This window comes from Zootermopsis nevadensis, unplaced genomic scaffold, assembly GCF_977971745.1.
Source record: "Zootermopsis nevadensis isolate Lab colony 2312 unplaced genomic scaffold, Znev_1.0 Znev_ptg000006l, whole genome shotgun sequence".
Classification (NCBI taxonomy): domain Eukaryota; kingdom Metazoa; phylum Arthropoda; class Insecta; order Blattodea; family Termopsidae; genus Zootermopsis; species Zootermopsis nevadensis.
The window spans coordinates 12,247,379-12,275,061 of record NW_028259138.1 but is presented as its reverse complement, the minus strand read 5'-3'; the positions used below and the strand labels follow the sequence as shown (position 1 = coordinate 12,275,061).

The following is a 27,683-nucleotide window of genomic DNA, read 5'->3' as shown; positions in this document are numbered from 1 at the left end:
GGAGTTTTCCTCCGTGGCATCCCAACAATTACTCCATTCACACACAGAAGAAGGCAATGGCAAACAACTTCTGGATCATCTGCCAAGAACGTGTATGAACAGGTCCCAGTCCGAGAAAAGGATGGAAGGATCCTGTTCATATGGACCTGTCGTCAGACAGAACACTAAATAAAAATAAATCACAGTTGTACTCATACGTTCCTAACGATCTGACATTCATCTTCGGCTATTACGAGAGGCGATCCGCGTGTTTTTAATAAATGGTAAAAGAAAGGAAAACTAAAAATGCTACCTGCCAAAACTCAAAATTTCGGAATTATAACAGGACAGAAAGCATGACAGCTAAATAGAGGGAAACTTAAAGTAAATTAGCTAAAGTCAAAACTTCAGAACAGATCTCATTCAACACACACCATGTTGACGTATCCCCCTGTAATTTCACCGAATTCGTAGCAGACTTTAATATCAAGAGGGGATGATATGTCAAAATATGGGTTCTGTTTCCTCGACCCAAATTAGATACGAATTCAGGATCATTTATAATTTTTGAGCGGTCCCTTCCTGGAGTATTGACCGTGTTCATCTGCCCAGCTGGAGTTTCAGATCGCAAGATATTAAAGGGCCTGTGTCAGAGACAAACAGAATCCAAGGGCACGCACTTACACGCATCAATGAATCAAGTCCTAGGATTAGTGTCTCCCGGTTTTAAAGCTATGAGCGGTACGTCGGTAAACAAACCTTCTTACTACGAATAAAACCAGTTTCATTTATTCAAAAACATTGTAATTAAGGCACCACGGGTCTCGACACTGTCAAATAACAACCTCGAAATATGAGCATAAAAGTTTAGAAGGAATAAACATATTCTTATTGTCAAGTCTCTTATAAAAAATTCTTATTAACAAAAATTTATCGGGCGAATATATAAATGTATAAGCTTTAATAAAAGCACATAGATGTCCAGGTCTCTCGCCAGAATAAGGTACAAATCATAATAAGTGCAAAGATAAAGGTAATAAATCCTTTGATGGCCCTCTTCTGGTTGTAGCAACGTGTAGTCTGGTAGAAGTTTACCAATGTTTTAGAAATCCCTGCTGCCTCCATCATCGGGGCTATCCTACTTAATAAATCCTATTCATAACTGTTGAACTTGGTCTCTCGCACTAATGGGTAAAGACACAGTGTATTTGTGTAGAATGTACTAATGATAATACTTCTACATAAGGAAAAGGAAATGTATTAATAATAATTTGTTCTTCGTGAAAAATGACGAAAAAATGGTACATGTACATGTGGAAAATATCATAAGGTATTTTAGTAGCAAAACATAGAGGGTTTCGCCCAAGGAGTAGATGGGAAAACAATATTAAAATGAGTGCTAATGAAAGCGGTTGTCGATATTAAATTGGCTACTGATGGGGGGGTCAGTGGTAGGCTCTTCAGATTAAAAAGCTGGTAATATTTTGACGCGATGAACGACTATTAGCTTCCCAAGACAGATTCTGTTGCATTGAGTTGACGCTTAACATCATGGTAGTGTACTCGCGATTGGAATGGTAATATGTAAATGGAATATTCAATAACGGACTAATATGATGACTTTTAATAATCCTTCGAGTTCCAAAGATTCAAATAATTTCTTGAACAGCTGAATAATTACGAGGTACTCAGACACAATTCTGTAGCAAAATCCTAGCTTGTCTAAGAACAAAACATGAAATGAATTATGTATATGTCACTTATGCACTCCAGTGGCTGCCCGCCACGTCTCTTCCACTGGAGACCATCTGGTAGGCTGCCTTGCAGTACTCATATGTTGACGCAGTATACAGAGTCTGGGATAATTTGCAGATTCTAGAGGCAGGTCAGGTTGTTCCTTTATGTTATATTTTTGTTGCAAGGCTCAGTTTATTACAATAGATGTGTCTGGTTTTTGTTCTTTCAATTTAACACGCTCCGTTTTGTAGTTTGACTTTATAGTATAATAATTTGGGGGGGAACAATGACCCGCCGCCAGGCTGTACAGCTGTTCCAATTGCCAAAAATATGATACCCGCGAACAGTATTGTCTTTGACAAACTCCTAGGTGCAGAATCTCCCTCGGGTAGTTCGTAGTTATTCATCTGTTATATGCAAAATGAATGTCTTCATGATCACTGATATCGAACAACTTCATTTTCTACCGAGATTAAGTATGTGTGGAGCCTTATCACATAACACCTCGCATTTTCGTGACGATGTGCTTAGAAACTGGGGAAAATTGAACTTAAACTTTTGGTAAAAGTACTTATGTGGACGTTAGAGGCTATACGGGCTGGCGTTACTACGTACATGTTTACGCGTCTGGTGTAACAAAGGAAAGCCACTCGGAGATTCCTAGGAAACAAGCTAGCTGACGTTCTATATTACTTCGCGTATCTGGGATAATGTCCAGTTTGACTGTCCACAAGCTACGTACTGGGGTATGGTGTTCATGGTGATTCAGAGATAATTATTCTACAGTACTTGGAAACATAGCATGGTTCCCGTATTTCTTGGTAGGATTATCTGGCCTATCATATGTTCTAAGGACACAGATGTTTAGTAGGGCTGAATTAGATGAAAAGACATCGAATGGTATGTGAATAGGTGAGTCTTTGTAAAACAAATTATGGTAATATTCCGGTATTTGCCTGGATTGACTGAGAAAATCACGTAAAATGTTAATAATGCCTTTAAGACAACCGAGATTCGAAATGGTAGCTTACTACCCTGGAACGTTAGACCTACACAAATGTACTTGAGTGAAATGGAAAGATATTTAATTACAAGGTTTCTTTGGAGTTACTGAGAAAAATCTAGGATTTCTCTGAGAGGTTAGTCGATAAAATAGTCGAGGTTGGAATTGGGAGCCTTTAGAATAACAACTTTACCTCTAAGCCAAATTGACTGAGAAATAACTTGTATCGCGGAGTTAGTAAATTATTTAGTTAATTACTCAGTCGGTGAACTGAATTTTTATCTGCTTCGGATTCCAGGTAGTATAAAATATTTTGATTCCAACCCTAAGTGGAAAGCCGTGTTACTTTCTTCATTTCACTTTGCAACACTTCTTTGTCCTGGCAGGTAACGTCCGGTAAGTACGTTTGCTTCCAACTGCTAGCTTCCTCTATTCGAAACCATGTTTCAGAGTGCAAGAACCCGAATTTGTATTCTTCGACCCACCATATTTGCAATGATAACTAATACACACATAGTTTGATAAACATATGTGCAACTAAAATGTATTTTTGTCATTAGAATAATTTATTATTATTATTATTATTTACTGTGATATGTGACATAGATTTCTGCAAAAAAATATGTTTTAAGGCCTGTACTTGAGATATACATTTATAATGTCTTTTCCTATTTGTATTTACTTCGGTGCTGTTTATATTAATTATCGTTTAAAAATGTTAAAATTTAATTTCTTTAGTATTTTTTTGAGAAAGACAAGGAAAGTACCTGTAAAGGAGAGACTCCCTCTGTGTTGAAGTAAAGACGATGATCTACGTATATAATTAAAATGTTTCGACATCAAAGGTAAGGTAATATTAAAATGGTCATTAAAAATGTAAGTTGTGAAAATGTGGACTTTATTCATCTAATTTGGGTTCAGTTTTACAAAACGCTAATTCAGCGACTATCAGTTTCTGAACAAAGAGTCTGCTCCATGCAGCTAAGAACTGTAACAAACAACTTGGAAAAAAAACTGCATTGTGTCATAAATGCGAATCAGTTTGATGGTAGTGGTCTTCAATTTTATAGACATTAGTAACAGAAAAGTCGAGACAGACGGATAAAGATTAGGGGAAAAAAGAGAGAGACGGAGAAGATGAAAGGAAATAAATAACTTTACATGCAAGTGTCCCGATTCGATTCCAGAAGTAGTCACTTCCCCTCAAACTGAGCCAACCGGGCACAGCTATTGTTAAACTTGCGATATTTCCTTTCGCACAATCCGGAGATTACAATTTTCCCAGGGCTTAAAAATTCCACAGATAATGTTTTAACGGTAAAATTAGATGCAGAAGTTTCCAGCAAATCAAGTCGCGTTAACCAGCGGAAATGTAACGTACCTTATTGGAACGGATTGATCGCTTGAGCGTCAAAGTCACGAAGTTTCACCGTCATGTGAAGGAGCGCCGTGAAATTAGGCTTTATGCATGCCACTTCACGTTACACGAATGCAATCATTTAGCTACTAATTAATATTTGACCAACATTCGACACTGTGGAAGCAGTTTGGAACAAATAGCGACTGTCATGTGAAGGGATCTGTAAGCAAAGTTGACCTACAAGGGACGACGTAATACAAAATTTAGTCAGAATAGTGTCATAGCGCGAAAAGTTACTACGTAAAGGTAAAGGAAGAAATTTAAAGAAAATTTAAACGGGAAGGCAAAAAGGAGAATGGGATAACATTAAAATAGATGTTAATGAAAGATACTGTCCACTGTCACCAAATAGGGATTAAGGAAATCATTTGTTTTAGCGGTGTTCAACTTTGCAATTCTATTACGTCAGCCACTGTCTGTTCTCAGGGAAATTTTGTGACATGCCCCCATAGAATTTCAATGTAAATATACGAAGAGATTTCTGTTATCTCGAATGTGGTAAATAATAACAACATACAGATTATTGGAAGATCAGAAAGGAGCCGCTTTAAATAATCGAAGTAGAAGTGATGACAATATTAAAATATATTTTAAGTTAATAACTCTTCGTAATTTGGAATGAATTGGAGTGTCCCATGACCACACAGAGGTAGAAGTTATTGAACTACCGGCTTCTGAGATTGTAACAGAACTATAAAATCTACGAAGGATGTGTTAGCAGAGGTCTTGCGGAGAACTGTACTGAATTCCAGGGATCTATGTACAAGCCGCCACAAGATGTTGATGTATTGATAGCGATCTGGCTGGCCACCCAGGAGTACTAGCTGTGATCTCATCTCCCAGTCAGATAATGTACTACATTGCCCCGTAAGTATCGAGAGGCAGCCATATTTCATGTGTCTATCAAGAGAAACGTCCAGACCGCAAAGAGACTGAAGATCAAAATGATTAAGGATTTATTAAAAATCAGTCCGATGAAACCAGATTCAACACTTGTCTTTTCCTCGCCTTTCCTCCTTCTTATTCGTTTTCGTTCTTTGTCATTCTGCATCTTCCATTAGTAATCTCCTTCTTCTCATAACATTCTTCTATTTTTTCTTTTGTACTTTTTCCTGTCCACGTCTTCTTCTTCTTCTTATTCTTCTACAATCGGTACCCATTTTTTTGTAATTCTACAATTTTTTAACATCTTTCTTTCCATTATTTTCATCACCTATTGTCTAATAATCTTCTTCCTTCAAAAGTAAGTCAAAACTGAATCTGAGAAACAGATCACAAACGTCTCATACCAAGGAGTTTGTTGTAGTGATAAGTTATGTTACACATATAACATATACAACATATAAATATGAATAATAATTTTTTCTTAACTGTATCTGAAATTTGTCAAGAAATATCAATATTCTGTAAACGAAGGAACTTCATCTCTTCAGACACGGCTTATACGAGGTGCGATCGGAAAGTTTCCAGACTGCGCCTATAAAAAAACCCGTACACTTATCTCAGGTATTAAATTCATCCATCACCCTCGAAGTAGTTCCCCCTGGGAGTGAACACAACGATCCCAGCGCCGCTGCAAAGCCTGGAGATTTGAGACGATAGAAGAGATTCAGGCAGAATCGCAGATGGTGCTTGACAGGCTGACAAAGAAAGATTTCCAGGCTTGGCAGCGGCGCTGGGATCGTTGTGTTCACTCCCAGGGGAACTACTTCGAGGGTGATGGATGAATTTAATACCTGAGATAAGTGTACGGGTTTTTATAGGCGCAGTCTTGAAACTTTCCGATCGCACCTCGTATATAGTATCGAAATTTCAAACTATACCTATAGAGAGTAAATACAGTTCTGAAATAATATTCAACTAGAAATAAATTTAATAATCAATAACGCACAGCCTACAATGGGTAGTTACCCTTGTTGAGTACTGGGACCACGAACAGACAACGGCCATTTTATTAATTTGATAATAATCAATACCTTTCAACTCCACTGCCGTTTATAAAATACGTAATGTGATTATAAACAAAGTAATTTCAAGAAAATCAGCTTCTGTTTAATAAACATCAAACACGCCCTGTGATAAAGCGTTTCCTTCCTGTGGGATTAACATCAAAGGTAGATTCCCTTGATCTGTGCTCTGTGCAGACATAGAAACCCTCGCTCGTTACTAGAATGTTTTACATTTCTTTCGGAGAGAACGTACCAAATTTTAATGGCGGTAGTTAACTGACAATGAAATGTATGTTAATGATACAGTAGATGTGAGACCTCAAGTACCTGTCTGTTTTTCTACAGAGATGCACAGGCGTGTGAGTCACGATGCGTTTCAATGCGAGAGGCAATTAGAAAACACCACGAAACAATCCCAAACTATAATAGCTTACAAATAATTCCTTGAACATGAGATATTTATTCTGCTGATCAAGAAACACCCTTTTTATATGAAAATCTATGTTTTTCCAACATCATTGCAAAAACCAATCTTTACAATGGATATATTTCAATATTTATTTTAAAATTATTAATTATCAACAATTTTCAGTGGTCAATTCATTTGAGGTTTCCAATTAAAATTCTATATGAATTTTTACACATTCATTTCAATATACAAACAATAATTTAAAAAGTAACATTTATTAATGTATTCATTATATGACGATTATTTCTTCCGTAACGTCATATTTCTTAAACACCCAAAAAAGCTGAATATAATAAATTACTTATTTTATTTCCACTGTCATTATATCAGTCATAAAAAGTTCTATCACACTTGACAATGTTGATGTTCTCGACTGTGACACCGCGTACACTGACAAACAGATCTTCCAACCCTGAAAAGAGATTCACTATTTTTCTTCGAAAATTTGGCATTCATATACGGATACGAGTCTGTCATCGAAATTTACCAGCCGACGTGTTGTATTCAGGCCAATTCAGAAGGTTTATATAGCGACAAGGCGTCTGCGTCATATTCTATGTGTGCCAGGGACCGGCTATAGTCAGCCTTATCCACCCTTACCTACTAACCATCTGCAATTATTTTTTCCCATGATATTGTAAACTCTGTGTTTAAAAAATGTTTAAGTAAATAAACTAAGCCACACTTAAGAAATGTTTCTTCTCAAGCCATTTCTAAATCAAACTACGTAATTATTAGACATTTCATATCCTGAGCAGTGGATACAAAGAAAATAAAATAAAATAAGCTAACTAATCGAAGACAGTTTCCTCATTTTTTGGGTCAATTATGACACCACATGGAATGCGATCCGATGATTAAGAATGATCAATCGGAAGGGATACACGGCGAAGAGGTCTTGATCTGCTTAAAGGAATTGTGTCCTAATTTACCAACGCGGACGTAAAACAATTGTCAAGGCACTGTATCCGTATTTATGTTGAGAGAATGAGACAAACAGCAAACATTTTCAGAACGAATTTCTGGCAACTCGACCGAGATGCAAACCAATAACTTCACAAATATAAGTCCAGAGTGCTATGTCACTCGCTCGAACCTGCCCCGTGTCCTGGACTTCCTAGCCAACTGATTTTTAACGACGTAGCGCATCTGAAAATAGAACATACTGCGTTACAATCAGAAGGTGTAGGAGTTCGTGTATTTGGGGTTAAGCAACCCTCCCCCGCGGGGAACGAACACGCTACGAGGGAGGCGGTGTCCAAATTTACATAATAGGATCTCGATAGGAACTTCCCAAGCAAATACGCTGATTCCTTTCTAGCTGAGATTTGTTTTAAAAAAGTGAACGCCCTAGAGACCTCAACAGGTCGGCCGACTATGTTGCTACCTAGCGCCTCTCTCTGCAGTTTTTGAGTTATAAGTTTTCACGCTACTTTGACAGACTGATTTACAATGATTGATCAGCCTAATGTGCGATAAAGTTACAGAACATAAACGGCTAAGCAGTTATAACGCTTGTATGCAGTTCGTCTCACGGAACCTAAAGGCGAATGAAGTTCAACACGATTTGGATGTGCTCGGAACATCGGCTTGCTGTTGTAACAGCCAATTTATCTCAGAATTTCCCCTTTTTACTGATGTTGCAGACACAATTAGAGCTTTATTACAGTATAAAGCCGTCAATTGTTTCACCGTGTCTTTGTAAGGTTAGCTGTTCTACCATATGAAAGCTTCTACTGAATCCGTGATAACATCAGTGTCATAATAGTAACTCATAAGTTTTAAGAGAAAGTATGGCTTCAGACACCATTGTCGATTTATAACAATTAATAAGAAAATTCTTTAATCACTCGATTTTGCAAACAGAAGAACATTATTTAATAAACAGCAGCATGGCTTGTCATTCCTAACCTTGTAAATTATAAGGCGACAGTAGCTCTTAGCACTTGATATTAAAAATTATTCTTCTGCTTTCAACCACGACTTTCAGGAGAGTTCTGGTATGGTTTATTGATTACAGCATAACATTATGAAATGCCCTGAAAATATAAATTCGGGCAGTAACCATGAAGACAGCTGTTTCGAAAACATTAGCATCTGTTTGGAAATGGCAAATAAAAAATTCGCCGAAACGTCGGTTAACAGCAAATATTCGACCCGTGTATCACCAGAAAATCTAAGTTACACATTGTTTTTAAGAAATATTAAGGCTCTGTTAAAATAAATGAAATTAATGGCGTTAGTCGTGGCCTAATTCAAGTTATTATCATAACATGAGCTTAGAGGGATTTAGAGGAACTACGGACAGCATGGAACAAGAATTTTCATTCCAATCCTGATTTTACTCGAAGATATTCTAAAATTCATTGGGATGTTTTATCTCTACGAAGACCTGTAAGTGTCTTGTTACAGTACTCGCGCTGAAACATTTTCATCTAAATCATATGAGATAAAATCCTACGCAGATTTAACTTAGAACAAGAATATTTTAATATTTGTTTATTTTCAATTTGCATATGTGGCTTGTCTCGCACCGTAAAAGTGGCGTTGTCTTGATCGTGCATTCAAGTCCCTCATAACTATCGCATGAAAACAACAGCGGAACGAGTGCTGTGTCCTCCAAGGGTCAAAAAGGTTTTCTGAATACATCAACTGTTTTATAAGGAAATTCGTCTTTGACGGGCAATGCGACGGTGAACTGAAAATGGTGAACGGGAATGCCACAATAACCACCCGAATAATTGAAGAATTTTATACTCGTGACCTAATACTGAGAGAGGATTAAAATCTCTTCACTCAGTATTATAGCGGGGATCATTTGTGGGAGATTGATGTACGAGAGGCACTGGACACAAGGTAATGAAAAATACACATGAAAATTTTATATATTTCAAGTAAAATATCACTTGGAACATCTACGAAGTTTAAATTGGAGTACACGAATTCATATTATTAAACTGGAAGTCACGAAAATGGGAAGTAAGGTTTTAACACGATTAAAGTGATCCAGAACAGGGTACAATAGCAAAATTTTGTAAAGGCAGAGATGAAATTCCACAATGCTTAACAAAAAGATATTGAACAGTACAGAACAGAATATTAACAGCTCAAAGAAGACAGCATGGGTAGAGCAACTTTAATTAATGTGAGATCGAAAATATTTAATATAAAATTTTATTCGAAATACCTGAAGAGAAGCAAATGATATTCAAATGGACTTGAAAAGTAGAGTGTTTATTTTAAACATTTCTGTATGTTTGAAAACGCATGATTATATACGAGTAATCTCTACTAACCAACAAGAGAACTTAAAATCACTAACTTGTTTACATATAAATCTACTGTTTCTGAGCTTTATAAGATAACATATATATCCAGGCAATATAATAAATTCAAGGCCAATGGTGTATAAACATTGTGGACAAATCGTCTGGAAAATATTTATGCTAGGCTGACAAAGAAAGATTTCCACGGATGCTTCCAGGCTTGGCAGCGGCGCTGGGATCGTTGTGTTCACTCCCAGTGGAACTACTTCGAGGGTGATGGATGAAATTTAATATCTGAGATAAGTGTACGGGTTTTTATACGCGCAGTCTTGAAACTTTCCGATCGCACCTCGTATTCCAGCGGGATGATGTGAAACACATAGATCGCTCTTGCTGGCAACAGGCTGGAGAAAGCGTGCAGCTAGATCACTGCCACTGCGGGTACCTATCACCAATATGAGTCACTATTTTCTGTTTCTGCGTTATGGTCAGACAAGTACCAATATTTGTACCAGTCCAATCCTCTTATATGGAACACAGAGACAATTCTGTCATTGTGACTGGGCAATGAATCTGAACTGGATTGAACTGGTCCAGTGGCGTGCTTCCGTGGCGACTATGGACAGAAGGCTTTGACATATATAATAAAGTCTGCCATTAAGTAGAGACGGTCAGTTCCACGCTCCGACTGTCCTTACCCTGAAGAAAGAACCCCGGTTCCGAATCGAAAATTGGTATTGAAATTCGTTACATCACTTCACTGACATATTTCCCAGCTATTACAACTACAGCAATTAGAGAATATTATTTCTATTTGCACAGAGCATGTCCTCACGCCACCGAATCTTTAAGACGTCAAAAGGCCCCTAGCAACATAAGAAACACCCATTCCTCAAGCGGAAGTCGAAACCGTGATCCAAATATATGGGAGACAGAAGCCTTAAAGTGCTCATTCACTACTATCGGACATGTATAAAACGCTGTACAGGAAGGCTTGTCTATGATTTAACCAGTTTTTATTCTAACAAACAGGGAAATTAAAATTAGAACAAAGATTAACAATTTAACCAAAAAATTATATTTAAACATTCAAAGAGTTTTTTTAAATATAATTCTATTACGCAATGTGCTTTCTGAAGTTTTCTGAAAATCCCGTCAATAAAACACGTGCAGAACACTTTAACGAACTATAGGAAGAAATAATGAATGACGAAAGGGAGGTTAAAAGTGAAGGACATTTTAAAACGAGCATCGCTTAGTTAGGGGTAATGTTCCACACATTTCTGAAACAGACTCACAGTACTTGGCGTATGTATTTTTCAAAGTTTTTTTTATCTAGGGTCCACGTTTAAAGTTTAAGCAAACTAATTGTTGTGAGCAAACAATTTTTATCAAATCTAAAACTTCTTGACGATGGTGAAGAGTCAATTGAATACAAATTTTCTTGGATATTATCCATCGTCTAGTAAATATAAAACGTAAAACGACGTTTCGGAGATAGGACTCTATCTCCGTCTTCAGGTTCCTACACAGTTGGGCCCACTAGATAGAGCTAATCCCTATCTCCGGACCTTTCTTGGATATTATCCATCGTCTAGTAAATATAAAACGTAAAACGACGTTTCGGAGATGGGACTCTATCTCCGTCTTCAGGTTCCTACACAGTTGGGCCCACTAGATAGAGCTAATCCCTATCTCCGGACGAACGATTTATATTTACTAGACGATGAATAATATCCAAGAAAATTTTTATTCAAAAATTGTTTAGGTCCATTGAGATTTCGCTGTACGTAACACTGCGTTATCATTCCAATCCATTAATAAGTCATTTGACATCAATTTTGACAATAAATTTACATAAATATCTAAAGGCGAGGTCATTATAGCTTAAAACGCCATTTGGAATGTAAAAATTTTAAAAAAATTTCCAGGTAGTATTTTTGAGTGACGGATTGTATGAAACCTCGGCATATGAACCCATTTTGTCCGATTCCAAAGATGAAGTCGCTATATTTAAACATGATACAGGATCACAGATTTCCATTAAGTTTTCACATAATGAACACATAAAATATTATAAATAAAGGCAAAGTGAAGCAATCTTGATTGCGAACGAGTGGTTACGTTCAGACGAGGCCCAGAAGAGCTGTATGTAATTTTCGTGAGGAGGTAAACACGAGTGTGTGCACAGCGCACAGTGGTAGTTAGGTACGGAGACGGATGTTGGCCTCAGGGGTTGGTTAATGCAGCGTAGGTCTGTCCGTAGACCATCATGACTCCACTTAGCGTAAACAAACAGCCGTGAGGTACTGAGTGCAATCCAGTAGGATCCTAGGTTTTGCGATGGAAAGTGACCTATGGACGTCCATCTTTCCGATCTAATGATAAGAATTCAGACAGAAATTGCAGTCTCTCATAAAAAAAAAAGGAGACAAATTGAGAGAAACAAATAATGTACGAGGAATACGCGTTGTTCGTGTTTTCTTGTTGGAAGCCTGGAACATCTCTGAGCGGAAACTGCGACTATAATTTACTGGGTTGAAGTTTAGTTCCGATTCAGGGCTAATGCAAATATTCGGTCTGTAGTTATTTAAATTCGACCTGGAAACCCCAGTTATCGTAATACGTTTTTCGTGGATTTATATCTGTCTCTATGACAATTAGGGGATAGTATTTTAAAACATACCACATATTTTTCCATTCCTTATTCAAAAACTTCCTAGAATTCTAAGCGGCCGTTTTCCCTGAGATCTTCTGACCGAAATTATGTGTACTACATCTCCGCCCGGCATTAATTAACTGGCTAAACCATTTATAAAGAATCCCTGTTGAGCTGTTGATAGATAAGCCACATGCTAAGTTAGCTGAACAAAGTTCACAAATTCATAAATATTTCTCTTAAGTTCCACGTAGAAAGGGATATACCGTTATGAAATGGTGAAGATAACATCTACTCAAGAGTAAGAGAATGTAAATACCAAGAGTGAAAACACCTTTCTAGCTTATTTATGAAGTTCCTGTCAGAAATCGGAATACATTGCAGCCGCGTTATCTTGAAACAACGAAATTTGATCGCCACGCCCCGAAACATAAACCCATCTTGTATTAATGTCCCCCTTCCTCACATATTCATCCGACGTATTCATATGAAAGGTATAATGGATTGTCTCAAACAAGTTGTTTGTCGCCAATCCTTATAAACTTAATCTTTAGGTCCTAACTACAGGAAATAAGACTGATGAGAGCTTCAAAGTATGAAAGTGACGACAGCTCAATTGGCCAAAGCTCACATTTCCGTGTAAGCCGATATGAGAATGCGTCGAGGGAAGATGTAATAATATATATTAACAAATAAGAGCTCACTGATAACGATATGTGACACTTAATTTAAAAATGAATAATTCTAGATTTTATACATAATTTACTCCTGATTTTCAAACGATTCTCAAAATAATTAATAGTTATTTTCCTAAATAGTATTAATCTATTAAATTTGTACTGGAGAAAATCTGTCGTCTTCGAGGTAATGACTGGATTTTAATTAGACGAGGTTCGACTTTAAAGGGTTAAATACCACGCGAATGCATTTAATTAATATTATCATATTATTATTAAGTACGATACGATTCGCGGATAACGTGGTAAGAGTAATGTGTAAAAAACGCGTACAAATGTTTAGACGAAAATCTGAATAAACGAGAACACTTGGGGGGTCCTTCGTTGGAGGTTAATTTTATAATGTATTTTAAAATATAAATTCATGTGGTAGATTAAGGTGACTCAGAATGGGATATATTTGTGAACTCAAACACGCTAAATGAACTTCGAGTTCCGTGAATAGATGGGAAATTTTTAGATCAGGTAAGATACCGTAAGCTTCTCAAAAATGAATATTTTCTATGGAGCCAGTTAGTTTCATTTGTAAATTAGAACAAGCCGTAGAATATATTCCGTGACAGATAACAAAGAAGACTTTCAACTTTAATGCACGTGATAAATCTGTTACGGGAAATTACATAAAATCTTCCTTCCTTCAATGAATTTCCCTGTCATAACATTCAATTTATAGCGAGTAAAATTGGGTTCTTATCTGACTGCAGAAATGACTATTTATGTCCGAATGGCTAAACATTTTTACTTTTCTGACCACTCATTGAAGACGGTTACATGCATAAGCAGTGAGTCACAACTCGGTTTACGCAGTAAATTATAGCTTATTTTGTAAAAAAAGTTATAAAAACAATTATTTAACCTTCTTTGCATAACAAAGTTCGAATGTACAATTGCTCTCTGTCACTCGCACTTGAAATGCCTACATATTTTGGGTGTATTTCACAATTTGACGCTATAAAGTAACCTAAAGTTACAAAACCACATATTTATCACTAATTTCGTTTAGAGCTTCAAAAAATCTGAAACACGAGCAAGTCTGTACAAGCTAGATAAAATAAGACCATGAAGTTGTGCTCCATCATAAATTACACATATATTTCAGATGCGTGTCTTAATATTTTTCATATCTTACTGGACATGGCACTCATATATGACAGACAAAGATTCAGTATTAAAAAGCTATCACACTATACATTCACTTCACGATATCCGAAATTTTTTTAGTACTTAAAATATTTTAAATTTATTTTAATCTCGATATAAGATAAATAATCGATGTTTTTAATATTTGTCCTGTAAGAAGAAGGAAATACAGTGGATAGATATGAATCAAACTTAACATAGGCCCATTACTGATTTTGTAGAGCCTTCATATAACATTACGTCAAAATCCGATTACTTTCGGAGTGGTAACATGTGAACACATAGGCATGGCCTCCCCATCATGTATTCAGTATTTGCATAACGCTGAGAGAACGTATAATATTACGTGTCATTAAATTTAACGCAGAAAAATTACCTCGTGATGAGTTGAAACATAACACACAGAGTAGTTATTATTTTATAAAGACGTTGTGATGATGGCAATTAATAATATGAAACATAAACAGAAGACAATATTGTTAATATTGTAACTCATAATAAAATGAAAATAAGTTTTTCTTCGACTAAGTTCCAATTATATTTCTACCTCAAAATTCCTAATTTCGCATGTCTCCACATCATTTCCAACAGCGAAACGACTAAAATGTATACAGCTTTAATTAAATATCGAGTTAACACGAAAAGAGAAATAGTTTTAACGACGTCATTAGCAGTAATATACGTAGATCAAATAATCATCGCGTTCATAGTACAAAAATACATCGCTCACAGATCGCTACAGTCGGACTTTCAGAAACAAAATAAAGCAACAGATCTGAAATCACAGCAAACCTTATGTCTTCTTCATTTCGTGAGCTCTGTCCAGTGACAACAGGTCAGCATGAGTTGCTACAGTCTGGCACAAGAGGAAAGCCAGAACAATGTAGCAAAGGACACTTACCTGAAACAAAAGAGAAAGCAACATACAGAATTTTACATTGTTTCATTTCCATAAACAATACCCTGTTTTCAACACTCTTAACACCATACAGATAAGACAATGAAGTTTTCTTATAGGGGAATTATCAACAAAAGAATGAAGAATTTGATGGAAATACTTCCTTCACGTCACTGCATTCCAAAACCAGCATTAAATTAAAGAAAGCTTGTGGAATAAATTAGTGAATAACAACGGACGAGACTTTCCAATGTGGCACGCGGGCCACTTTCACGTACCTACACGTCGAAAAATATTAATATTTACAAAAATTTCTAGTGGAAATATTTCCTTTTATAAATCGGACACTCAGATATTGAGAATTTGATCACGTTTCTGTAGTGTCAAATATCTCATTGATATTCCTACAATCTGAAGATTAAAAATACAAGACAATACAAATTTTACTGTCGTAATATCCTTCCTATATTAATATAAATAATTTTTGTTGACTGGTGTCTTGACAAAAACATTTTTAATAAAATAAAAGTCAGAGACGTATTATTATTTGGCATGCGGCAATGATTTTGAGACATTTAAACAGAAATTTCATGTAATAGGCTAATCTCAATTCGTCAAATGCTCCGTTAAACAAATACTCCTAAGTAAGAAGTTCCGGGAAGAACCACTGACGAGTAATTTTATAGGAATATTTCAACACAACTGTAAATTAATGATTATTCAATTTAGTGATTTCTTTCTGCGCATATAGGAATAATTATGAATATTTAAATTTGGCATATATAACCTCAAAGTTAACTGAAATTATATGGTAACAATTCTAGAACGTTTTCTGTTACTGATTCTAGATCTTCAATTTGTTAACGTTAATCTTTAAGCTCTCTTATAAATTATGTAGAAGAGGCGAGGCGGATGATCTAGGTCTTCAATACAAAATTTTGTTCCGAATCAAACTGTTCTCGAGTCAGAAAAACACGGCATTACAATTACATTTCTTTAGCCACCTCGAAAACCGTAAGACATTCTAAAAAAGTCACTCAGCATCAACTGTGGCATTTGTCTGTGCAAATCGTGTTACAGACATTTTTAGCTTCGATAGATATTTAGCTACTTACACGTTCCCCTCAAAATGCACGCAGAAACGCATTGTGGATCTTCGTGTTAAGGGTACATCACCGTTGTCCGATTATATTAAATCCCCTGCTCCCCAAAATAAAATGTTATGAAAATTTCTTCGATCGTTTTCGAATTGTTACACGCGGACGGAGAGACATGACGTAAATATTATTTAATAATTCAGTTCCTGCCACAAAGAAAATACAACCCAGAAAGATCAGGTGGTGGATGCTGTTTAAGGAAAACCTCGTTGTTTACATTGAGAAGGGCTAATAGATATTCATCACCCTGATGACGGAGGCAGTATGACCTCTGAAACGTTGGTTAACATCGACCAGACTACACAGCGCAACAACCCAGAAGACAGAAATCTTCATACTCATCGCCCTGATGACGGAGGCAGTATGACCTCCGAAACGTTGGTAAACATCGACCAGACTACACAGCGCAACAACCCAGAAGACAGAAATCTTCATATTTTTAATCGCCCTGATGACGGAGGCAGTATGACCTCTGAAACGTTGGTTAACATCGACCAGACTACACAGCGCAACAACCCAGAAGACAGAAATCTTCATACTCTGATGATGGAGGCAGTATCACCTCTGAAACGTTGGTAAACATCGATCAGACTACACAGCGCAACAACCCAGAAGACAGAAATCTTCATACTCATCGCCCTGATGAAGGAGTCAGTATGACCTCTGAAACGTCGGTAAACATCTACCAGACTACACAGCGCAACAACCCAGAAGACAGAAATCTTCATACTCATCGCCCTGATGATGGAGGCAGTATGACCTCTGAAACGTTGGTGGACATCGACCAGACTACACAGCGTAACAACCCAGAAGACAGAAATCTTCATACTCATCGCCCTGATGACGGAGGCAGTATGACCTCTGAAACGTTGGTTAACATCGACCAGACTACACAGCGCAACAACCCAGAAGACAGAAATCTTCATACTCATCGCCCTGATGATGGAGGCAGTATGACCTCTGAAACGTTGGTTGACATCGACCAGACTACACAGCGCAACAACCCAGAAGACGGAAATCTTCATACTCACCGCTGTGAGAACCTCAAGTCTTACGGCTAATAGATACTTTATAAAGTATCATGCAAACACTGTTAATGTCTATTTGATTATCCACAAACAAAGTTTCATACGCCCGCCACCATCTGATTAATTAGCACCACTGAACCGAAATACAGTACATCAGTACAGCAAAAAATTCATAATTTTTAATTCTCTTGACGTGCCGAAGTCTGCTGCACCGTGTTGGATCTAATTTCAGAAGTTTAAAAGACAGCCGAATTAGTATAAAATTAAAATAGTCTATAATAGCATGATGATCGTACCACATTTATTGAAAATCCGTCCACGGTTAGAAAGTTGTTTGTTTGGATAACACACTTACGTGATGATACTATTTGCTTAATCTGTACTTAAAATATGTATCAGAATGTGCGAAAGAGTAAACATTTCACATAAACAAACATCCAGCACATTTCCATCCGTGCTCGTGGAATGAGGTCTTATCCAAACTGACATAAAAATGCATCTTTATTAACGTATAAGGCGTACTTTCGATATCAAGGAATCGTCGAAATGGTTTTGATAAAATTCTCACAGCAGAGACGTCTGATGTTAAGACTGACTAATTTTTGAGATGATAAAGTTGCGTCATATTGTGATAAATATATATTTGTTTAAATCTTATCAGTCTAATCACAATAAAATTCCTATTAAATATTAAAATATTACTAAAATTAACATTTAAATATTTAAAATATATTAAATGATATTCTCTATCGAAATGTTCGATTTACATTTGAACATCACTTTTTACACAACATGTTTCAGTTCCAAAAGAACCATCCTCAGGTGTATAAAATTATATAAACCTAAATATAATTTCATAAATGCAACTTTTAGTCAGATGTTTATCAGATTTCAAATGATGTTTTCTTCCAGATTTTATTGTATTTTATATCGTATTCGAAGTTGTTCTGTATGTACGTCGTGCTTAACATGATTTTGTGTGGGTGAACGTTTTGTTGTTGTTTTTGTATCATCCTGCAAAGTAAATAATATAAAGACTAAATGAATATTAATAAATTAGAAATAGAAAATAAAATAATATATTGATAAATTTAATTTGAAACATACCAGAAATGAAGTTGTGGAGGAGTTATGTCCGTCTGGAAGTATTGCCGTGTTTGAACTGAATAGAGTTCAGTATTGATCGTGGTTGTTTGTATGGGGGGGGGGGGGGTGGTAAGTGAAAGGAGGTTGTTGGGGGTGGAGTTAAGTATTTGAAGGGAATTAGGGTTATTAATGTAAATATTATTGTCATTCAAGAAAATATTTTGTTTGAATGTTTGTTGTAAAAAGTGATATCAAATGTAAATAGAACATTGCGATAGAGAATATCATTTAATATATTTTAAATATTTAAATGTTAATTATAGTAATATTTTAATATTTAATAGGAATTTTATTGTGATTAGACTGATAATATTTAAACAAATACTGACTAATTTGTTTCACGGAGTGAGGGGTAAGGTCATTGCCTTGGGGCACCAAACGGATTGATGTCTGGCACTAAGTTGGATGTGAGAAGACTACTGTGCGAAGTAACTTACTGGCAAAGGACACACAGTTAAGTAACTTCGACTACAAAATCACTGTATAAGAAAAACAGTTATGATTCTTGTATCCATAAAATAGTGTTATTATTTATATCGGAATCTATATATTACTTGCAAAAATTTGTCGAAAATGTACTTGTATCAGCAGTTGCTTTAAAGATTGAAACGTTTTCAACCTGCCCAATACCTACGAAATATGTCTAAACAAAATATTTATTAAACCATTTCTATTAGGAAACGTATCGATGTTTATCTTATGGGTTGTAACGCGTCGTAGGCTTGTAGTTAGATACCAACGTTTCACAAAAGCATTGTATCCATTACAAAGGACTTCATACGCAAGAGAGTAAAACAAGACCAACGTCTGCATTTTCAACAGCCAATAAGTTAGATTTCTAGGATTTGACAATAAGTCCTTCTTCAGTCAACACTTAGTTTAAAGTGTCGGTAAGGCACGAAGCCAGAAGATTCATACGTCTAGCTATGTGATACAAACTGCCCAGCGCGTTTACACAGCGCCAAACAGATTTTGTACAAGAGTTTTAAGAGATTGTGCAAATTACGTGCAAGAACAGATAAGTTATGTTTGCGTAAGAGTTAGCTTTCACATAAAGTAAACACCAGAGTTTCATTACAGCTTCTTGCTACATGTACGTGATGTGGTGTTCCAATTATTGTCCTCACGCAATGCGTGAAGTACGCAGGAAAAACATAGTTTCCCAAAACAGACGTATAAACACAAGGTTCATATTTCGTATTATAATATCTATACATCTTTTTGGGGCATTCCTTATTCGTTTGATAAAAGGAAACGCATGGATACTTGACAAAAATGTTACTAAAATGAGACTTATAGAATGTTTTCTGACATAAATTATTTTAATCCGTTTTTCTTCATGAAACTGTCTTCACCTATTACACAATCGAGTGCGATCCTCTTTCTAAAACCTCCTTGGTCGACGACATCTCATACATTTTACCCTGTAGATTTATATGTTTGCGCTATCTTCGGACACCTGTCCTCATCCATTCTACCTGCACGGTCCTTCCAGAAATCTCTTCGACAAATTCATCAAGATTCATTCTCTTTTGTCACTACAAAAGACCGCCATTAGACACAACCCCGAGAAATCTCAATTTCCTTACCTTCTTCAATAACTGCAGACCTGTACCAATTTCAATATCATCCTTCAGTCGAAAGCTATGTATTTACCAATGGAGTTTTCAATCAAAATTTTCTATCGACTTCTTGTTTCGCACATATATTACATATTCAGCCCTTTTCTATTTGACTGTCCCAACAACAACAACAGTTATCCTCTATTTATGATTTCTCTTATTTTTATTACAAAATTTGTTTCATAATCTTTGATACTCTCAGTCAAAATATGACGTCGACGAACAGCGTTTGTTCCAGCGACAATAGAGCAAAATATAGTGAAGTGCGCACTACTCGCATATGTGAACGCACTGGACCGCAACTTCCGGGATCCGTGAATTGAAATAAAAGCTTCAGAAACTGTCAAGTCAAATGTAAACTACCGCCTAAAAATGATTGCAGAAGAGAGTTAGACCACGTCAAGTTTTATCCCCAGGAGAATCGTGCACGTGAACCCACGAATACTGTCTTCGTCTTACTTGCAACAACGGCACAAGTGTCATTCGATAAAAATTGTAACATGATACGGCAATGAACTCACTATCATAACTAACAAGGAGCTGATACACTTGAAGTTATTTTAAAATCTGAATACGTCACTGGACTTCACGTATTTTTACGGAACATAAGAAAATATCTGGATTTTTAATTTTAATTTTGATTTTTAGATCTTGTCAATGGTCTAATGTTATAAAATAACACAATGTTTCGAGGACATAATCTGTCCGGGTCTTCAGGTGTAGGGGGCACCTACTCTGTGGGGTGTAAGAATGAGCTAATCCCAATCACTGCACTGGATTACACCGTCGTCAGAATCCTTCAGAATCTATAAGGAAATATTGTAGAGGAATTACTAGATCTACACGTAACTGGAAGTCTCAATTTTTTTATTGTCTCAGTTAAAAGTTCACTGTATTATAAATGTTTCACAAGAAACCTATAGACGTACACGATGTATATTTTGTAACATATATCAGATTTTGTTATAATAAGACGCATTTCATTAAACTACGAATCTCGGTACGAATTTCATGTAAAATGCTGTTTTGTAACGACTCGATTAGAACCAAAATCTACTTTCATGTTAAGTTTTACTATTGAATAAAAATAGTACTAAATTTCATTCTCTGAGTAGGCTAGTTGCAGATATTAAGCCTACATAAGGGCATGAAATCCCATTATGCATTAATTTTACGAACAGTAAGGAAAGAACACGAAAGAAGCAGTTCTCAGATACACATAGCAAATGGCAACAACGATAATGAATAAAAATATATAGCCTACATTAACTAAAACATAGGAACGTACAAAATGGAGGACTGGGTTCAAATGTGAGTCTTGAGACATGTTGTTCTAAATACAGACTATCCGTGTTTTGATAGTACCTTTATTCGTTATTTATATAACTATCCTGACACTCAAATCTTTATAACCAAAGTATTTAATAAAGTGTTGTTAAATAAAACGGAGACAGGAAAGATACGAGAAGCCTATAAAATAATAATAGATAGTCTGAAAAAAGGTGTGAGTCCTTCAGAATGGATTGTCTAAGTTTGTGAATTTCATACACATGGGCCAGTTTGATTTTAATTAGCTAGTCAGGCCATTTGATAGAACTTCTTGTAGTTAGAGACTCAATTAGTAATTTACGAATACTTCGCTATTCAGTCTCTCAGACAATCAGTCAAGCGACTTCACTTAATTCAACAGATCAGTTACTAATCAGTTAGTCAGAAAGTCAGGCCAATGAATGACCTATTTTGACCTCAAGATTGTAAGAGTTTGAATCTCTTTAATGGTCGCTGAGTCAGCGTCTTTTTGAAGAATCTGTAGTATAGAAGCTGTTTTAGTTTTCACTTTGTCATTTAAACCTTAAAGCAGAATCTAAATATCGTATGTTTTTTAAAAATTAAATTCTTACCTCAAACAAAAAAAGAACGTTTTCGTTACAAGAATCAGTTAATTATGCGTTACAAAATAATCATTGCTTGTTCTGAGTATCGAACAAAACCCTCAGTGGGTGAAATACAGAACTGCTTATGGTATATATAATTACCACTAGGGCTTTTAAAGTGTTAAGTTTATGAATATCAAAGGTCCCGAAGGTTTCGTTGCGTCGGTCTAAAGAGAGATGGGGTTGGTATCTACAATATGGCTGCACACGTGACTGTGTTTCAACGTTGTACCAAATAGGGAACAATGTTATGACGCACGCTTTGAGCGTCAACAATAGTTATTCTACCGAGTTCAAAGCGAATTTAAATATACGCACACCAGTTGTTTACAACTGTCTTGCTCTCATATAAATATTCTATGCAGTGGCCATGATGGTAATTTTTTTAAACAAAAAATTAACTAACACGCCTTCCAAGTGATCCCTGGTGTCATGACCTACATACCAAAGTTAAATATAAAACCGTTCAGCGACAGTAGAACCAGCAGTCTCATAAACATTCCACTTTTTCTCTTGGATTAAAGGCGGAAAATAGACTAGTAGGAAAACCATTGAAAATCGCGGCTTCGCATAAAATAGACTTTTTTCAACCCAGAAAGTACGTAAATGTGGTTAGTGCATGTTGAGTGTCGCGTCTGACTGTTACTCATGAAAAAACCACGCCAGTTGATTGATATTCGCTTTATAAGCGATAGAAATTGTAGCACCGAATAAGATTAAGAGTTTAAGGTGATTTGTTAGTTTAAGGAATCAACCCATTGGTCACACACAGGTGGGATTACACAAACCTGAAATAATTCAGAATAACGCATTAGAATCGATTCAGGAATACTTTTAGGACATTAAAATAACATGCTAGTTGCCAGCCCTTCAGAATGTCCAGTTCTTAACATATAGTCAAAACTGCTATCGCCGAATTCAAGTCATACCGTCAACAAAATCTATGCGATACGCCATTACTCCTGGGGTAAACAAAATCCCACTAACTCATTTCAAAATAATCGAGTCATGGAAGTATAACAACTACATCTGGTGTGAATAATACGTTACTAATTCAATAAAACCAAGTCATTCACTATAACTATTCAACCGTCAGTCAGAATAAACAGATAAATGGGTAGATTGTGTGACAGATTACCTTCAGAATTATCATCTTCGTGTTGTAGTGGACTGAGCGTCTCTACTAAAATAATATAATTTAAAATACGTTCTGTTGATTTACTTAGTGTGACGATTGTATTAAACAACCAGTGAAGTTGACTCAACTTAAATACTTTATAAGATGGTAAAGTTGCGTCATATTGTGATATAATAAGTATATATTAAATCTTGTCCGTCTAATCACAATAAATTCTTATTAAATATTAAAATATTACAATAATTAACATTTTGAAGCTTTATATAATTATATACACCTGAGGATGGTTCTTTTAGGAACTGAAACATGTCGTGAAACATGAAAAATGATGGTCTAATGTAAATCGAATATTTCGATAAAGAACATCATTTAATATTTTAAATATTTTAAATGTTAATTATTGTAATATTTTAATATTTAATAAGAATTTATTGTGATTAGACGGACAAGATTTAATATATACTTAAATACTTTAATCAATAATTTAATAACATTGGCTTCTCTGTCTGTGTTAAATATAAGAACATGCAGACGTAAACACAAATTACAATAGAAATTTTCAGTTCGGTGATTTCACCGACAGTGTAATTCTAAATACGTAACTTTGACGGAAAGGAAAGCAGTTTGCGCTATAATCTGTGACGTTTTTACAAAATTTAATGTTCAGTTTATGTATCATGCATCAGGCAAATGCAGTTTTGATGACTGCACTTAATGGTACACAACAACACACATGCCACATACTCCTCCCTCATATGTGGACTTACACACGTAAACACAAAATAACATCCTTGGGGCTTAAACGAGGATCCAATTGAAATCTCAGACAGAGTTCTTATACATTAATCCGTGTAATCGTCTTGGAACTCTAAACCCTTTATTTTTTTAGAGTCGCTTTGCAATTTTATAGCAGACTATCCACAAACATTGTTTTATATGATGTGATGATTGTTATAATTCGTGTAATTTTCGTTTTTATAAGTAACAATATCCCCTTTTCTCTCTTCCCACTTTTTTCTTATTGGCTTTTGTATGATTATGTAAGGCACGAACAATTTTGTACAAATTTCTTCCTTATGTTGAGTATGTACGCGATAGTCCGATAAGCTAACGTTGCTGATTAACCTGTATCAGCTCATTGTAATGTAATCACCATTATTAGTATCAGATTATCGACTGTGTGGGTTCAGCAGTGTTCACATACACAATACTGCTGCAAATTCAAAAGTGGCATAAGACGTAAATGGTAATACAGCAGTACATCGAAATATTTCGGTATAAATTAATAACGACCGTCAATAAAAGTACTCGACAGAAGAAGGCTGAACTGTCTTCGAAACAACTACAAAATTCCGATATATAAGTGTCACCTCCATCCCCATCGTCAGGGTAGATAATTATTGTATATGGAGACTACAAGGAACCACAACCCACAAGGACAGAAAAGAGAATGTATTATATTTCTTACTAAAACCTCTACAGTAGCAAATGAACTGCTAGGAAGCCTTTCAGAAAAATATTAAATTGAACAGCAAACACATCGAAACCAAAATTTTCAACAGACATGCATCAAAGGAAAGGATTTTTATATTTTTTTATAAACATATCAATTACAAATCTAAAACTTCTTGACGATGGTGAAGAGTCAATTGGATAAAAATTTTCTTGGATATTATCCATCGTCTAGTAAATATAAAACGTAAAAACGACGTTTCGGAGATTGGACTCTATCTCCGTCTTCAGGTTCCTACACAGTTGGGCCCACTAGATAAAGATTAGCTCAACTGTGTAGGAACCTGAAGACGGAGATAGAGTCCCATCTCCGAAACGTCGTTTTAAATTTTATATTTACTAGACGATGGATAATATCCAAGAAAATTTTTATTCAATTAAACATATCAATGTTTTTCATGAGGAATATCAGAGACTTATTCATAGTTTTCTCTTGGCGTTTGTTTTTGATAGATTAAATAAAGAGTTTTAAGCTTGAATATATTTAAAATTGGATCGAAATTAATTAATAACTTGATGCAGGTCAGATCAAAACCTAAAATTATAACAGTGCCTTAGAAGCACACACGAACCTAAAGGTACAATTTGGCTGCACGCGACAGAGACAAGCGACCGAGGCAGGCGACAGAGTTACGAGACCGAGACTGGTCGCTTCCTGTCTGCTCTCTGTACAATCGTATGAAGTACAAATACAGGCGACAGAGACAAAGCACAGGAGACCGCTCCCGGACCAGTAGTGTCTCGCGACGGGCTCAGGCAGCACGTGTGTTGTTGAGTAAAATAATGGCAGAAATCAAATTTACTGGTGACCAAGATGAGCAATTGGTAGAATTAGTAGCAGAAAACCGACCACCGACAGAAAGAACCTTCTTCACGTCTGGTTTTGAATATTGAACTCGTAGGTTTTCTTTGTTTCTTTCGCAACAAATAACACAGCAACACATCATCTTCTTCTTATTCTTCGAGTAACCTTTTTAGAAGCATTTGTGTACTCATTTTTCACAGAATATGTGCACGTATGTCTCAACAAAACAAAGAAAACAAACACTTTGCCGCATGTCTCGGTCGTCACCTCAAAAGTGTGTGGCGACAAGCTGCGATGTGTCCGTCTCCCGTCTCTGTCGCCAGCCTCGGTCGCTTGTCTCTGTCGCGTGCAGCCAAATTGTACCTTAAGAGACCACAACTCTTGCATTAGCTAAACAAACAGATCGAAACCTCTACAAATAGGCCAAGGCTCATGTGATCTCTGACCGTCTTACGAACTATTGGTTCACTCTCTACTACAAGACTACGAAGCATCACAATCCAAAAGACTGCAGTCTCGATTGTAATTGAGGGGCCGACAGCCGTCCCCCTGCCCAAATTAAAGGAACAACTGTGAGAACTTAAGACTGTACTGAACAGCTTGAGGGGAAAAATGTAAGGCTGGAACTTCGGTGGTGTTGGATCTGTGGGTTGTATTACAGATCCACAGATTCTTAGCTTGCAAGATGACGTTGTAACAAATGAAAGAGAATAAGCTTTGAATGAAATGAGTAGTCATGAATGGTGAGGTGGTAGGATTCTAAGAGCCGGTGTTAACAGGCCCGTTACAAGACACTATCCCAGCATTTGACTGCATGGACAGAGTACAAGCAATTAGACGCCGGCTTCTTACAGCAGAGGTCCGGATAAGCTCACGGGACATTTGATGAGATACGAACCAAGTTACTACGCCAGTCTGATCGGCTTAAATGCAGCAGAGTCGGATGTCACATGCTCGCTGCAGAGTTAAATGTGTCTAATGCACACAATGGCAGGTCAGGGTTCACTTACCCCGTCAAGCGTCACCAGAACATTATGCAGCCTGTCAAGGAATTTATCAAGATCATCACTAAAGTCTGCAATCATTTTATAAATCCCTTTAAAGATATTTCTTACGCACTTTTAGAAAATATTTTTTTTTCTCAAACGCATTCAAGATATACGTATACCATGATCAGGCAGATAATTCTAGCCTGTATTACAGGGATGGATCACTCTATGTATGAACACGAATTACATATTTAGTAAAAACATTAGAAAATACAACGTGTAATTTAAGTTTACTTTAATTACTTTAAGGGATAAAATTACTTAGGGCCTAGATATTTTGGGGCATACTTTGCAAATATAAATTGTTATTATATATTCATGCCACGCCACTACTTACATATAATTAAAAGAAAAAATAATTGAATAAAACAAAAGGTATCCATAAAAAGGATGTTACATTTTATGTAATATTTACATAAAAGTTTTGATTTCATGATATGACTAATGTAGTAGCACTGTCGTTTAAATGTGCGCCATAGTAAGCATTACAAGGAAGATATTCAGTGCATCAACCACGTATTTAATTTCAATTCTCCGCGAAAATAAAGTATTGATAAGGGAAAAAATAATTCCAGCACCAAATAAAAGAAATAATAATGTAATTTATCACCAACAGGAAATGTTAATTAGAAAAAAATTATCTTAATGAGATTTTAAACTTTCTTCATAAGTCACCAAGGATTTGAGGCAAAGACTCAAGAGTTCAGATTTCTGTATCGTATTAAAAATATAAGAAGTCAACTTCGCACTCCGGAACTCACTGAATAGGAAGTGGCCTACACACGCAGTAGTGAGGAACGTGACAATTTCTACCACTGTCTAAAATCCTACTCTCAGCGTCGCTGGAAAAATATTTTATTAGCAGATAAGGTGTAAGAAACTTGCCTTCTGTGCTAGTCACTGAACCCAGAAAGATAACTGTGCCATCTTTATCAGAGGATGACATGTGCCCATGATGCATTCAAGTAGTCATGCATGGAATTGGAAATGCAGAATATCCCATAGCATTACAACCATAGTGGTCAATGGTCCTTA

The 27,683-nt window shown here is 36.0% G+C and overlaps 1 protein-coding gene and 1 long non-coding RNA gene across 7 annotated transcripts in view; both read right to left on the bottom strand.

Moving 5' to 3' along the window:
* The window catches only part of LOC110840051 (paired box protein shaven), a 555,926-nt gene that overhangs the window by 206,597 nt on the left and 321,646 nt on the right, over positions 1-27,683 (bottom strand). The window lies entirely within an intron of this gene.
* Positions 7,685-18,599, bottom strand: LOC147874729 (uncharacterized). The gene is made up of 3 exons (XR_015533839.1): positions 18,550-18,599; positions 15,152-15,260; positions 7,685-7,706 (listed from the first exon to the last, which is right to left on the bottom strand). It is a non-coding gene; the product is annotated as an uncharacterized LOC147874729 (long non-coding RNA).